This window comes from Equus asinus, chromosome 9, assembly GCF_041296235.1.
Source record: "Equus asinus isolate D_3611 breed Donkey chromosome 9, EquAss-T2T_v2, whole genome shotgun sequence".
Taxonomy (NCBI): Eukaryota; Metazoa; Chordata; class Mammalia; order Perissodactyla; family Equidae; genus Equus; species Equus asinus.
Window position 1 is genome coordinate 19,455,680 of NC_091798.1, and position 16,008 is coordinate 19,471,687.

The 16,008-nt window shown below is 37.6% G+C and overlaps 1 long non-coding RNA gene across 1 annotated transcript in view; it reads left to right on the forward strand.

Annotated features, from left to right (window-relative positions):
- Positions 1-16,008, forward strand: part of LOC106832157 (uncharacterized) — a 209,574-nt gene that overhangs the window by 119,129 nt on the left and 74,437 nt on the right. The window contains exon 2 of the long non-coding RNA XR_011506121.1: positions 12,156-12,295. This is a non-coding gene — a long non-coding RNA (uncharacterized lncRNA). The remainder of the gene's footprint in view (positions 1-12,155; positions 12,296-16,008) is intronic.

The window sequence follows — 16,008 nt, forward strand, 5'->3', positions numbered from 1 at the left end:
CTTGGGATGTTCCTCTGGCAACGTCCCTGAAGAGCCTCAGTTTACTATTTGTAAAACAAATGGGTTCTATTAGCTATTTCCTGTGCTCTTTTCCCCTCACAACATTCTGCCAGTTTAAGGTGTTTTTAAAGTATTTCCCATCCAGATCCGCTTGCCCTTGGAAGAAACGTAAGTGCCCACACTCCAGGCGTGAGGGCAAGAAGAAGAGAGAGACAAAAAGGTCATATCTGTCAGATCTCTACTCTGGGCCCAGGACTTCACAAATGTTGTCTCATTTTCTTTCTAACAAGCACCCTGTTAGGAGATATTACTAGCATTTTTTAACAGATGGAGATGCTCAAGCTGGGTAATGTTAAGTAATTTATGCAGAAACATATTGAAGAACAGGCAGAACTGAATTTTGGACCCAGCTCAGTTCAACTCCAATTTTGGGGATATTTCCACTGTAATCAAAGCTTTGATTTGATACCTGCAACAGAAAATATGGAAAGTAGTCTTTTTTTTCTTGAAGTGAATACAGAGAGTTTGAATTAAAAATAAATTGTGTGAAAGTATTATTTTTCATCTATCAGTATGGCAGAAAAAACTAGCATATTGTTTTGACAAAGGTGTTATAGAAGAGGCACTCTCATGCTGTGGGCAGACTCTTCCTATATTTCACATATTTGAAAAATTTAGACATTATGTATAATATTAGTTGTAAATATCTTTTCCTAGTTTGTCTCTTATCCAGTTTTTCTTTTAGATGTTGTGTCATAGTTAGATATATCTTCCCCACTTTGAGGTTCTAAAATAATTTGCAATGGTTTCATTTAACACTTTTATGTGTCGTAAAATCCTTCATCTTTTCTGTAATTTATTTAGGTATAAGATGGATTCAATTTTCCAATGGCTATCCAGTTGTCCTTATTGCATAAGCTACCTTTTTCTTAATGATTTAAGATGCTCTTTAACATATACTAAATTTTTATATGTATTTGGGTCCATTTTTGCACTTTCCTTTCTAGACCATGGATGATCTCTTCATGTGCTGCTACACACGGCCTTAGTTATTATGGCTTTATCGTGTTGGAAGGCCTCTTTGGGCCAATTCCTTTTAATTCTCTGATTTTTATCTTGACTATTCTTGTTTGATTGTTGTTCCATATAAATTTTGGAGTTAAGATTACCTTATGTTTATAGATTAATTTAAGGAAAAATAACACTTCTATGATGTTTAATCTTCCTGTCTAAGAACATAGTATGCTTTTATTTGTTTACTTTTTAGATCCCTCAACAGCATTTAAAATTTTTCTTCATTTAGATCTTGTGAATTTCTTGCAATATTTATTCTTAGATATTGTATATTTTGTTGCTATTGGTTTTACAATATTTTATCCCATTATTCTTTCCAAGCAGTTATTATTTGCAAATATGAAAGCCATCAACTTTTGTACATAAATGTTATTCAAGCCTACTTCTTTGTATTTTATCTTTTTGGTGATAGTTTTTCAGTTGAAATCAGACTTTTCTGGTATACATTCATATCATCTTTAAATACAGTCATGTGCCACATAATGACATTTTGGTCAATGACGGACTCCATATGCAATGGTGGTTTCATAAAATTACAAGGGAGCTGAAGAATTCCCGTGGCCTAGTGATGTTGTAGCTGTCATAACATCATAATGCAGTGTGTAGCTTGTGTGTTTGTGATGCTGGTGTAAACAAACCTACTGTGCTACCAGTCATATAAAAGTATAGCACATACAATTATGTACAGTATGTAATACTTGATAATGATAATAAACGACTATGTTACTGGTTTATGTATTTACTGTACTATACTTTTTATTGTTATTTTAGAGTGTACTCTTTCTATTTATTGAAAAAAGTTTACTGTAAAACAGTATGCCATGTTACGCTGGCGGTAGCCTCATACATCTTGTGTTTACTACATCTCTTGATTGCATCATTTTCTCTTGTGCTTGATTTAATCCTGTGTTGTTTCCTGCAGCATGGCCCTTAAGCATACAAAATTCACTGCTAATGTTGCCAGTAAGAGGGCATGTCGAGTGATTGACCTGTAAATTAAATTAAAAGTGATTAAGGATTACGAAGGTGGAAAATCAGTGATGGTTATTACTTGCCAGTCAGGCATGTCCCATTCCACCATAGCTACCTTCTTGAAGAACAAGAACAAAGTGATGGAAGCTGTTAAAAGATCTGCTTTATTGAAAGCAGCAGACTGACAAAAATTTGAGAAAGGTCTATATCATACATAGAAAAACTTTTAATAACATAGATTGAAGACTAGACCCAGAAGCAGACCCCTCTCAGCACCATGATCATTGTGGCCAAGGCAAAAAAATTGCAATATTGAAAGAGAAAAGACTGGATCCAATTACAACGTTGAATTTACTGCTAGCTCTCAGTGGTTTAAACAAGTCAAGAATTCTTATTCATTGCATAATGTGAAAGTGAGTGGTGAGTCTGTGAGTGCTGATGTGAAAGCTGCTGAAGAATTTTTGGAAACTCTAGATCAGCTGACTGTGGAGGAAAATTACTTGCTAGGGCAAATATTCAATATGGATGAAACCTGCCTATTCTTGAAACAGATGCATGAAAGGATTTTCATCCATAAGGAGGCCAAGCCAATGCCAGGTTTCAAAGCTTTTAAAGAAAGGATAACAGCCTTTCGTGGGAGCAGTGTTGCGGGCTGCAAATTGAAACCCTTTGTGATCTGGCACGGTGAGAACCCCAGGACCTTCAAGCATATCAATAAGTAAACACTGCCAGTGTATTACAGGAGCAAGAAGAAGTCATGGATGACCCAACTCTTCTTCCAAGATGCTTTCCCGAATTGCTATGCCTGTGAAATGGAGAAGTAGTATTTGGAGAATAGCCCACTTTGGAAGATTTTGCTTATTGTTGATAATGCTCCCAGACTTATTCTTTTACTGGTGATCTTCATCCGAATATCAAAGCAATGTTTCTCCCTCCAAACACCACCTTTTTGATCCAACCAATGGATCAAAGAGTTATAGCAGCTCTTAAGGCTTACTACCTGAGGAGGACCCTTGCCCAGGCTATTGCTGCAACTGAGGAAGACACTGAGAAGACACTGATGCAATTCTGGAAGGATTACAACATCAATGACTACCTCAAGAGCCTTGCTTGGGCTTAGGGTGATGTCACCAAGGAGTTTATAAATGGTATCTGGAAGAAGACATTCAAGAGGTTTATCGATGACTTCAAAGGATTTGCCAAGGATGAGGATGTTGGAAAAATCAATGAGACTTGGTTGAGATGGCAAACAACTTGAACCTGAGAATGGATGAGGATGACATCGAGGAGCTTCTAGAGATGGTTACTGAGGAATTAACTAATGAGGAGTTGTTGGAACTGGAACAGGAATGCGTAGCTGAAGAAGAGGCAGGAGAAAAGGAAACTACAACAGCAGAAAAAGGAGAACTTCCAAGAAAATTCACAGTGAAGGGTTTAGCAAAAGCTTTTGCAGACCTCAACAGGCTCCTTAAAAAGTTTGAAAACATGAACCCCAACACTGAAAGGTTTTCATTAATAGAGAGGAACGTTCATGGTGCATTATCTGCTTACAAGCAAATCTATGAGAAAAAAGGAAACGAACCAAGCAAACCACCATGGATATGTTTCTGGAAAGAGTGACACCTCCTCAAGAAGAGCCTCAGGCATGTCCTTCAGGAGGCATTCCAGAAGAAGGCACTGTTATCATAGGAATGATGGCTCCATGTGTTATTGCCCCTGAAGACCTTCTAGTGGGACAAGATGTGGAGGTGGAAGACAGTGGTATTGATGATCTCGACCCTGTGTTGGCCTAGGCTAATGTCTGTGTTTGTGTCTCAGCTTTTCACCAAGAAGTTTAAAAAGTAAAAAAGAATAAAAAATTTTGAAAATAGAAAAAAGCTTATAGAATAAGGATGTAAAGAAAGAAAATATTTTTATACAACTGTACAATGGGTTTTGTTTTAAGTTGTGTTATTACAAAAGAATAAAAAAAATTAAGTTTATAAAGTAAAAATGTTACAGTAAGCTAAGATTAATTTATTACTGAAAAAAGGAAAATATTATTTTATAAATTTAGTGTAGACTAAGTGTACAGTGTTTATAAAGTCCAGCAGCAGTATACAGTAGTGTCCTAGGCCTTCACATTCAATCACCACTCACTCACTGACTCACCCAGAGCAACTTCAGTCCTGCAAGCTCCATTTGTGGTAAGTGGCCAATACAGGTGTACCATTTTTTATCTTTCATCCCATATTTTACTGTACTTTTTCTATGTTTAGATATGTTTAGATGCACAAATACTTACCATTGTCTTATAGTCGCCTACAGTATTCAGTACAGTAGCATGCCGTAGGGGCTGGTAGCCTAGGAGCAATAGGCTGTACCGTATAGCTTGGTGTGTAGTAGGCTATACCATCTAGGTTTGTGTAAGTACACTCCATCATGTTTGCACAATGACCAAATTGCCTAATGATGCATTTCTCAGAACGTGTCCCTGTCATTAAGCAATGCATGACTGTGTTAAAAAACTTTACATTTTATTTGTACTAACTAGAATCTCTAGAGCAATGTTAAATAATTGAAATGAGAGAGAATATCCTTCTTTTTTTTTATATAAATAATTTTCTAATGTTCAACCACCTCTGCATTTCTGGATGCATTCCAATTGGTTATTTTAAATTATTTTAAAATATTGCTGGATTTTTTGCTAATGATTTTTTTATCCTCACAGTGAAACTAGTTTATAATTTTCTTTTTATTACAGTTTTATTGGGTTTCATATCAAAATGATTATTGCTTCATTAAATGAACTGTGAAGTTTTTCATCTTTTTCTGTGGTCTGAAACTGTTTATAACAAAGGAATTATCTGTTCCCTGAAGGTTTGGGAAAATGTGTCCCTATATCATGGGGGTTTCATTAATTACTTTTTCAATTTCCTGTATGGTAATTAGTCTATGAAAGTTTCTTACTTATTTAAGACTCAATTTTTAAAATACATGTTCCAAGAGAACAGTTCATTTTATTTAGAGTTGTTGATTTATTGGTATAAGGCTGTACAGAATATTCTCTGATGATTTTTTGATGATAGAATATCACCATTTTTCATCCCTAATGAATTAACTGATCTAGGTAGGCAATGATTATCAATGGCCCGTCTATCACAAAAAACAGAGAATCAGATCTTTATGGAAGTATACAATGTCACCTATGAAGTAAGTTGTCTTATCAAATAATGGAACAGATTTATCTTATAATCTTATGAAGATTATCAAATAAATCTTATGAAGCTTGTGGATCTGACTGCCAATTTTCAGCAAATGAGGAGTACAAAGGAGTGTATTAAATGATACCACAGGATGTAATCCAGACAAAATCCAGGCTGTAGGCAAACCACAGACAAAAGAGAGTTTCTTCAACAAAAAAATTACAGGGAAAAGGAGAGAGATAAAAAGAGAAGGGGAACATGCATTAAAAATACAGAAAAGATGTATCAACCAATAGCAATATATGGATCTCATTTGCATTCTGGTTCAAACAAACTACAAAAATTATAAGATGACTGGGAAATAGGCAAACTGAAATATGAATATGGAAAGTATGATGATGATATAGTGGCTGCCTTTAAACAGAGATACTACCTTTTAGTGATACATACTGAATATTTACAGATGAAATCATTTGATGTCTAAGATTTGCTTTAAAGTCGTCTGGGCTGAGGGGCGTGGGCAGGGGTTACAGATGAAACAAAACTAGCCATGAGTTAGTAATTGTGGAAGTGGCTGATGGGTACATTGAGATTCATTATTCTGTTTTTTCTACCTTTGAACCTATTTGAAATCTTCCAGAACCTGAAAAATGTCTTTGTATTTCTATGTATGTTCTCCTTTTCATGACTAATATTGGCTATTTGAAGTTTTTCTTTATTTTTTCCTGAAAGCTTTCCAGAAGTTTGTCTATTTTATTAATCTTTCCAAAGAGCTAGTCTTTTTTTGGATTATCAGTCTACATCTTTAAAATTGGCTTTATTTTCTAATAATTTCTGATTCATCCCATTTTTCTGCTTTCTTCAGCTTTATTCTAGCCGTATCCCTAGATGCTGCCTGAGAGAGGAGTGGGGTTTGAATGGTTTTCCTGAAGCATTCTGGTCCATAGCTTTAGGCTGGACTGTGTGGATTAGTCCCATCATGTCAACATCCCTGTTTACCTCAGTCTCCACTAGATGATAAAGTCTTCCTGAACATTCACGATCACTCCCATTTTTGTGATTTGCGTACTGCCCTGTACATCGCCAGCTCCGTGTTCCTGGACTCACAAAGCCTCTGCTGTGTCCTCTGGGACCTGCAGTGTTGATCAATAAACTGCCCTGTCTCTCCTCCCCTCTCTGCATCGTGTTCTCTTCTTATTGTAACTGGAACTTAGGTGTCTTCAATGGGTTCCATGCTCTCAAAAAGGCTGTATTTTTTGTTTCCTCGTGCCCGGTGTACCTTAAGGGCAGATCCTAGGGTAGGTATTCTTGTTTTCTATTGCCTCTTCTAGACCAGAACTCTCTCCTTGAAAAAACTCTGCTCCTTCTAGAATTATCTAATCCTGTTCTCCATAATGTCCCTACAACGTCACATAGTCTTCCTTGTGCCTTCAATGCTTATTATCATTCTTGGGAAATCCAGTTGCCACCCTTCAACATCTGGCTGCTTCATTCCTGGAACTTATTATTAATGATTTTTTCCTTTACTCCACCAGCCTTTCAGTTCATGGACACACTCAGAATGACTTAAAAAGTGGTATGTCATCTGTAATCTCAAATGTCAACATGCGAACTTGGACACAACCTGCTATCTCAATCTACAACCGTTCTCCCGTTTCTCAAGTACTTTCTCCCAGTAAAACACTTTGACTCCGTCATCACCTAAAACTATCATTACCATAAATTTAACCTTATCCTATAGTTTTTGATATTTGGCATAGTTTACTTCTAAATTTTCCTTAATTTCAGTTTTTCTAATGTTTTATTAGGAACCTTCAGCAATTATGAAACAATTTTGGAGGGAAGACCCATATACCCACCACCTAGATTCTACCATTACTCTATTATTCTCCTGTTTACCACATATCTATTCACCTATCCATTGCTCTATCTATGCATTAATTCATTCTATTCTTTTGGATACATTTCAACGTAAATTGTGGACTTCAAAGTAAATTGTGAACCCTGGGCCGCCGAAGCAGAGCGTGTGGACTTAACCATTGCACCACTGGGCCAGCCCCGAGATCAAGTTTTTTTGCAGACTGTCTCTCAATTTGGGTTTATTTGAAGTTTTTCTCCTGATTAGCACATGGTGGTGGAAGGAAGATCACAGCGGTGAACTGCTATTTCATTATATCATACCAAGAGAATACACCATCAGCATAACTTATCACTGATCGTGTTAACCTTGATCACCTGGCCGAGGTAATGCTTGTCAGGATCTCCACTGTAGAGTTCCATTTTTCCTTCTTCCATACTCTTACTCTTTGGAAGCAAGTCACTAAGCACAGCTCACACTCAGGGGTGGAGAGTTAAGCTCCCCCTCCTTGAGGGGGCAGTATCTACATAAATTATTTGAAATTCTTGTGTATGGGAGATCTATCTTTTTTATGGGATTTTTTTCTTTACTATACTGTAAAAAGTTTTGATTTCTAATTGTATTATAGTGTCATCAGTTACACGGCCAAGTGGTCTCTACTTCTTGCCCTCTCTCTCTCTTTCTCTCCAGTGCAAATCAGAAGTTCAGTTATACTGGTGAGCAAACTTTCTCTAATCAGTTTTGTTGGTTGATATAAACACTGTGGTATTTGGGAGAACTCGTTGCCATTTGTTTCCTTCTCAATGTGAGGCTACTGGTCACTAAATTAAAAGATAACTTATTAGCATGTGTCTCTGGAAGGACATCAATTCTTCCGAATTCAGTACAGAAGTTACAAGGCTGTACAGTGTACAATATCATAATGCCTCTTACTCATAAGACATTCTGAGATGGGGATATTGAGTGTTCATGATGTTCAAACATTTATTGAGCTTGTAGAGTGTCGTGATCATACTGTATTTGATGTGGGTGGAAGAGAGTAATACTACCTTTGAATCATAGTATAACAATAAGGCTTTTAAAGACAAGGAATGAGAACAGTGGGTGCTATTTTGGCTCTGAACAAAAATACCCAGTGAACTCTGTCTGTTTCCGTCACAAAGGCATCTGGTGAGAAACACCTGCTGCTCCTCTTTTCTGTCGTTAAGGAACTTGATGTCAGGAAATAAAACTCTTCCAATGGCTCATTCTGAAAAGAGGGTACAAAATCTTATATACTTAAGAAGCTTGTAATGATTTTGAGATGATGGCTTATATCAACTGTGCTTTGCCTCAGGATAATAATGGTGTAGATATTTCTAATGATGTAGTTCATGAAGTATGCTTTCATGTGAACTCCCTGCCACCCTTCAGAAATAAATAGTATTAATATTTTGGTTGATACTCTTTCAAAATATTTTCCATGCCTATACACAAGTATATGTGTACTTTCACAAAGCTATAATCATACTAAACATATTATTTTAGGACATGTAAATACCATGAAGATTTCTTCATGTTATTAAATATTCTTTCACAACATCACTTTTAGTGACTGCAGCGTTCCAATGATTGGATGCGCTGTAATTTAATGAGCCGTATATTATTAAACTGTCACAAACACTGCTGTGGTGAACACATCTGGATAGCCATCTTTGACGTATCACTGATTATTTCCTTAGAGCACAATTTCTCAAACTTGGCATTATAGACATTTTGGGAAGGATCATTTTTTTGTTGTACAAGTCTGTCCTGTTGACTTTAGGCTGTTTAGCAGCATCCCTGGCATCTACTTACTAGATCCCAGTAGTATCCTCACTCCCAGTGTGACAACCCCAACTCTCCAGACATTGCCAAATGTCCCCCGGGAGCCAAAATTTCTACCCCGTTGAGAATCACTGCCCCAGAGTAAATTCTTTGAAGTAGAATTCGTCACATAAATTGTATGCATAATTTAAAGTTTTAAGAAAAATTTATGTGAGGTTTTCTTTACAATTTGAAGAAAGTAATATGAAGATATAAAGAAACAAAAATTTTTGAAAAAAAATTTCTCGTAAACCTTTCCTGCCAAAATTCTTAGAGTTTAGTGTGCCTGGTGAAAAATACAGTGGGGTCCTATTTCATCTTTAGTTACAGGAAAATCTCTCTGTGTAGCAGTAGAGTACTATAGCTCAGAGGCTGGAAGAGAAGACCTAAATCTCAAATTGCTTTTCATCTTTTTGACTATATAACATTTTGTGATTTCACATTCTATACCCACATTTACACATTTTTAACCCCTAATGTTTTCCTTTTCTGTGCACTAAATAGAAGTGATTAAGTGTTTATCTTACCACTTTCTAACTAGCTGATCTGGGGCCACTTTAATCCTCCGTTTCTGTATTTGTAAAATGGGCATAACAAGATCTACCATAAAGTGTTGTTGGGAAAATTAAACATGTTTTAAGGCTCTTAGCAGTGCTTGGGACCAGAAAACACTCATTAAATATTACCCACCCCCTCACCGAAAGAAAAATAGTTTATTTTCTCAATTTTTTCTTTTGAGGAAGATTAGGCCTGAGCTAACATCTGCCGCTAATCCTCCTCTTTTTGCTGAGGAAGACTGGCCCTGAGCTAACATCCGTGCCCTTCTTCCTCTACTTTATATGTGGGACTCCTGCCACAGCATGGCTTGACAGGTGGTGCTAGGTCCATACCTGGAATCCGAACCAGAGAACAACGGGCCACGGAAGCAGAATGTGCAAACTTAACCACTGTACCACCGGGCTGGTCCCCTATTTTCTCGATTTAATTCTATACCCCTAGGCTGTGTAAGGAGGCATTTCAGCAGCAAGAGTTGTCCTGAAACTGTTTTTGGCATAATAACTCAAGTTGTGATATTTTAGGGATGTAAATTTTATAATTGTATGTGAGACACCGTGATAGTTGCTATTTGAGTTATTTGGAACTGTGTCCGATCGGGTGAGTGTGGGAAGAAAATCTTAGAAGCTTGATTTTCCATATATTTTAAATCTCATCCATTTTAATTTCTATTTTTATATTTGCTAATTTTCATAAGATATTAGTACAATGGTGATGTATATGATTTGTAAAGAAATAAAAATATATTAAGGATGTTTGCTCAAAATTTCTTTACTGCCGGGGTGTGACATCAGCATCTCTTTTAGAGATCATTGACCTGGAGGGTAGATTATTACTTGTTCTGTGATTTGGGATGGAGGAAAGGAGTCGTAAATCTCACTTCTTGTCAGAATCCACACTATCTAATGAGTATTATTTCAACATCAGTATGCATGAAGTTTCATCATTCTTGTGGTTTTCAATAACAGCAAAAGTATATTTTACGTGTTTGCACCCCAGTGTTTGTCTCAAGGTTGATTGAAGCAGGGAGCCAGAGAAAGCGTTCTCCTGTGTCGCTGATAGTACCTGGGGAGATTTTATTTCCCTCTGTTTGGGAAATGGAAAATAAAATATAGAAGCCTAAGTTTCTCTTTTGAAAAGCCTAAGCTAGGTGTTAGGGGACAACAATGTCTGAATTAACTCTTCTTCTGGCCCCTTCCTTTAATCCTCCCCAGAAATAAGGATATCTAGAAGATAATGAAGACACACCATGAGGACAGAGGCATGTAAAATGATGTCAGGGTTCAGAATGTGTTGGAAGTGTGTGTGTGTGTGTGTGTGTGTGCACGCTCATGTTTAAATAGGAGAACCAGCACTCACTGGATTCCTGGTGTCTGACAGGTTCCTTGCACTGGACATTTATACCATCCTTTTTCACCCTCAGACAGGCAAGATAAGGAAGAAGAGACTTTCTTACCCCTCTCATGGCAAAGTTTTTTTTTTTTTTTTAAAGGAAGATCAGCCCTGAGCTAACATCTTCTGCCAATCCTCCTCTTTTTGCTGAGGAAGGCTGGCCCTGAGCTAAATCCGTGCCCATATTCCTCTACTTTATATGTGGGATGCCTACCACAGCATGGCTTGCCAAGCGGTGCCATGTCCACACCCGGGATCCAAACTGGCAAATCCCAGGCTGCCGAAGCAGAACGGGCGCATTTAACTGCTGCACCACCGGGCGGCCCCTCATTTTTGTAAAGTTTTTTAACAAGCAAAAAAAAAGATAAAGTGCAAAGTTAAGGTCCTATTGTATCCCATGTTGGCCCTTCTCCGACTCCTCAGATTATCAGTATTTTGTGAGAAGTTCCAGAAATTTCTATGTATACAAGGAAAAAATATATACACGCTCTTTTCACAAATGAGAATTATAACGTGCAAAGGGGAATCATATTATAGATATTGTTATCCAAACTGCTTTTCTTCGCTTTGCAATATAATTGAGATATTTTCCATGTCGGTATGTATATATATATATAGACTCACCTTATTCTTTCTAGAGGCTTCATGGCATGCCGTTGCATGGATTTACTGTACTAAATTTAGCTACTTCCTTATTCAGCACTGTAATACCTTCTGTACGTATCTTTGAACACGTTTCTAGGGATACATTTATAGCAATGGAATTACTGGTTTTACATGTTGAAAATTTAAATCCAAGAAAAGTGCATCAATTTATCCTCCCACAAGTGAGAAATTTTCATTTTTTAAAAAAATTTATATTGTTTTAGTTTTATGGGCAAAAAAGGGATTAATTTTCAATTTTTTCTTTTAAATAATAATGATATTGCTCATCTTAAAGAGGTTTTTTTTTCTTTTTTTTGAGGAAGATCAGCCCTGAGCTAACATCTGCTGCCAATCTTCCTCTTCTTGCTGAGAAAGACTGGCCCTGAGCTAACATCCATGCCCATCTTCCTCTACTTTATATGTAGGACGCCTACCACAGCATGGCTTGCCAAGCGATGCCATGTCCACACTCGGGATCTGAATCAGCAAACCCTGGGCCGCCAAAGCGGAAGGTGTGCTCTTAACCGCTACACCACTGGGCCGGCCCCAAGAGGTTGTTTTATACACATTACTGAGGTTAGGGCTCTTTGCATTGTATTGGTTGCATCCTAAACTGTTTCCATACTTAGGGTCGCCAAAGAAGCCAGACTGGAGACGGCAGAGAGTATGGGTTTGCATGAACTGTGGCTGCTCCATCAAGCAGGCTGATTACTGAGGACACATCATCACAAACTTCGCCCGGGTGACTCATCACCCAGATCCCACAGAGGTAATATAGTAACTTACATTACACAGCCTTTTGGCTATTTAGTCGGCTGTGCGAGATCAATGGTGCCCACTTTCTTTGCTGGATTTTGCTTTGGGAAAGAGATTTATTGGTTAGACCTCACATTACAATGCAGTCAGGGGCTTTGGGACCTGATTCTCAATACTCAGAAGCCTAGAGAAAAATTATTTAACATCTTGGCCTCAGGTAACAATATCTACTTCACGGAGTTGGATCAGGCATCAAATTCTATGGGGATATACTACTGTCCACTGCTTTAACTATCCTTCATGTCATTTATTTATTTTCTGAGGCTTTACTTGGTATTGGATGGTGAAAAGCTTGTGGCTGGAGATAAACCAAAGTGGCAATTTTAAGAGGCATGTGAAATGTAAATGTAACTGATCATGCATGTGGATTATTAGATGTAAAATGTATAATATAGCTTTATATATGTACTGTTACCTGGATTGGGCTCATGTGCTATAATTAGGATTTTAAAATTTATTACTATCATTTTCATGAACTTCAGATAGTCTGACTAGTTTATATTCTCTAAACAGTTCTTGTTTTACTCTTTTATCAGATTCCACTCTTAAAATTCACTGCATGGTCTCTGCAGACAAGAAGCAAAGGTTCTGTATTGCCACAGCCTTTCAGTGAAAACACAGAGAATCTACATTTTGCCTCATTTTTCTCTTAGACTGCCAGTATGTTTTATAGTCTCCCACAGACTTTTCTTCTTCAAAGATATTTTCAAGTTTAATAATATATTTTTAAGAAGTCAGATAATTTTCAGGTAATAAAATTCTGGATTCCTACAGACTTTAAAAGAAATACAAATAATTTGAAACAAATCTCATATGTAGAGCCATTTACCACATCTATCTAAAAATTACAGCTACCCATTTGCTGGTTGCATTATTATGGAATTGCTAATATTACCTAATTTTCAAAAGCATTAAGACAGTCTTGTTTGGACTTGATGTTATTTGCTAAAAAACAATAGGACATGTATCTCGTTATGTTGGTTTAAAAATGAAGTATATTTTATGGAAAATGGGGCATTTTAAAAATTAATCTTAACAGAGAAGTCATTTCTCATATAAATATCTTATAACTTCACACTGTGTAGTGTTGGAGTTTTTCCTGGTAATTTATGGTTTTGAGATCTATAAGTCTTAGTTAAATGCACTGATCTGAAGATTTCTTAGCTTTCATTATAAGGATACACAGACCAAAAAATATCACGTGTCTTATGGTATTCTATGTAGTGCATTTAGTCTGGTCAAATGGAATCATCTACTTCAAAAGCCATTGTGAAAGAAAACTAAAAAAGAATAAATTGCATGTAATTGTGGTAAAGAATACGATTTTACTGATCAGTTAGAAAATACCAAAGGGATACTTACTCTCTGTGCCTGTGTAATCAATGGTGGGTTAGTAATATTATCTTGTATAAGAAAGAATATTTTAAAAATGTATTAAATTGTTCTTTACAGAAGGGCATAAGATCATTGTGTAACATCTCTTAATTCCTGCTGGAGAGAGACTGTTCCTGGGCAGAACCATTTCTATAGTCTATGCATGTATTCAGCCAGCATTTGTTGAAGCTGTGTTCTTCATATGCTCTCTGCTAGGTAGAATTTGAGGTGGACCATGTTAGTGGTAAAAAGATCAGTAAAGCTTAAGGATTTTACAAGCTTGAGGATGAGAAATAACAGAGAGGCAATCGTGTAAGCAATATGTGACAATACAGAGAAGAATGAGAAGCAGTCATCAAAGGTAAAAATGACACAATAATAAGTGCTAATATTAGCATAGCATTTCTGATTCCCCCTTATTAGCTAAGGAATTGTCTCCCAGTGGGTGTTAGGTCATCTCCCCAACATCCATTACCCTCTCGTTTCCCATCTCACACTTACTGTGCAGTTTATGGATAGAAAGTGGTTTTCCAGGGTTGGTAATTCCCTCTCCTGTGCTCTAGTGATTGGTTCATTTGAGCAGGTCCGAGCCGATGAGGAATTCCTCTGCTCCAGGCAATGGTTCGGGTACGGGCTTGTTATCCACATCTGGACAATGGGGCATGAGAGGTTTTCTGATAATGTCTGGAAAAGTTCTCCTTCACTATTCTGGGAGAGATTTTTGAAGCAATCATTTTGTCCCCTCTTTGTCTTGGCTAAGGAAACCTATAACCCAATGATAGCTTCTCATAACCATGAGGGAAAACCAGCTTAAACTGAATCTGACACCTTAGAAGGCAGAGCTGAAGGAGAGGGAAAGAAATTAGATCCTTGATCCTGTGGTTGAACTACTGAATCAAACCAAGCCTGAAGCCTACTTTTCCTCTGGACTTCGAGATAAGTGAGCCAATAAAACACTTTTGTTTTATATGTCAGAAGAAGTTGGCTTTTCTCTTACCTTCAACCAGTCTAAATTGTACCCAGGAGTTATCTTTTTAAATCTTCATAGCAACTCTATGAAATAGATTATATTGTTGTCGTCATTTTATGGATGAGGAGGCTGAGGCCTAGAATAGGTAAATCGTTTGACCTGAACCACAAAAGCAGTAAGTGGTAAAGCCAGGACTTTACCTAAGTAGTTCAATCCAGAAACCTTATTCCTAAGCACTATATCCTACTGCATGCTGTGCAGTGGGGATGCAGAGAGAATGTCACTCAAGTTGTAGGAAAATTATCACAATGCTGGGAGAGTTGGATCTGGGCCTGTAGGTGGAACACAAATCAACGATAGAGGGAAATGAAGCAACAGCTTTGGAGTGGAGGAGATAAAGTACCTGTGGCTGAGGTCTATTTCCTGTGTAGTCCCTCAGGGGGATACGGGGAGACTGGACCAATAGGAAAGCTTGGGGGTCTCCCAGATTTTAGAAGACAAAGAGCAAGATCAGAAGAGAATGGCATAACCAGACAGAGGAAGTTAAAGGAGGGAGGAGTCCTGGAAAGGAAATGGTGAAACAGTGGAAGAAGCAGAAATATTGAGATTGATACAGACCTACCTCTAGTTCCTAAAATATTGGGATGATGGGACTACAAATGGGTTATGGGGGAACAAAAGAGATGACATCACCAGGATCTGTGTACCCATAAGACTTCAGTATTGTCATTATCAGGGAAAGCTAGGTTTCAGCTTAGGACAGAAACTAGAGGAAGTATTGCCAGAAAGCTTGAGTGAGAATGTGTCCCCAGGTGTTCAGAAGACCACAGCGAAGGATTGCTAGGGGAAGGGAGGGGGGACGGGGAGCATGATCGAGCTGGGAAGAACGCAAGTTGGAGAGGGCCGGTGGGCTGGAAGCAGGTGCGTTTCGGTCAATGCATCAAAATGAACTAGATGGGGAATTGTGGGATGGGAAGAGGCTGTTTCCACATTGAACTGCTTCCCAGCTTGCATTTATATAGGTGGACTCCTTTACAGTTCTGACTGCCAGTGCATCACGGCCTGCTGGCAGAAGGGAACTAAGTGGCTATGGCAACCTGACAAACCTCAAACAGTATTAATATTCACAAACATATGGAGGCTGCAATCCTTTAAAGACAGCAATAACATCAGCAGTGGCAGCAGCAATAACAACCACCACAGTAATTTGTAACTCTCACCTCTGGAGAAGCACAGAGCTGCATATATTATTTTTTAATAATCATTCACAAATTAACCAATTGCTACAATCCTTAAACCTGTTTTTCCCTGTAGCTTGTCAT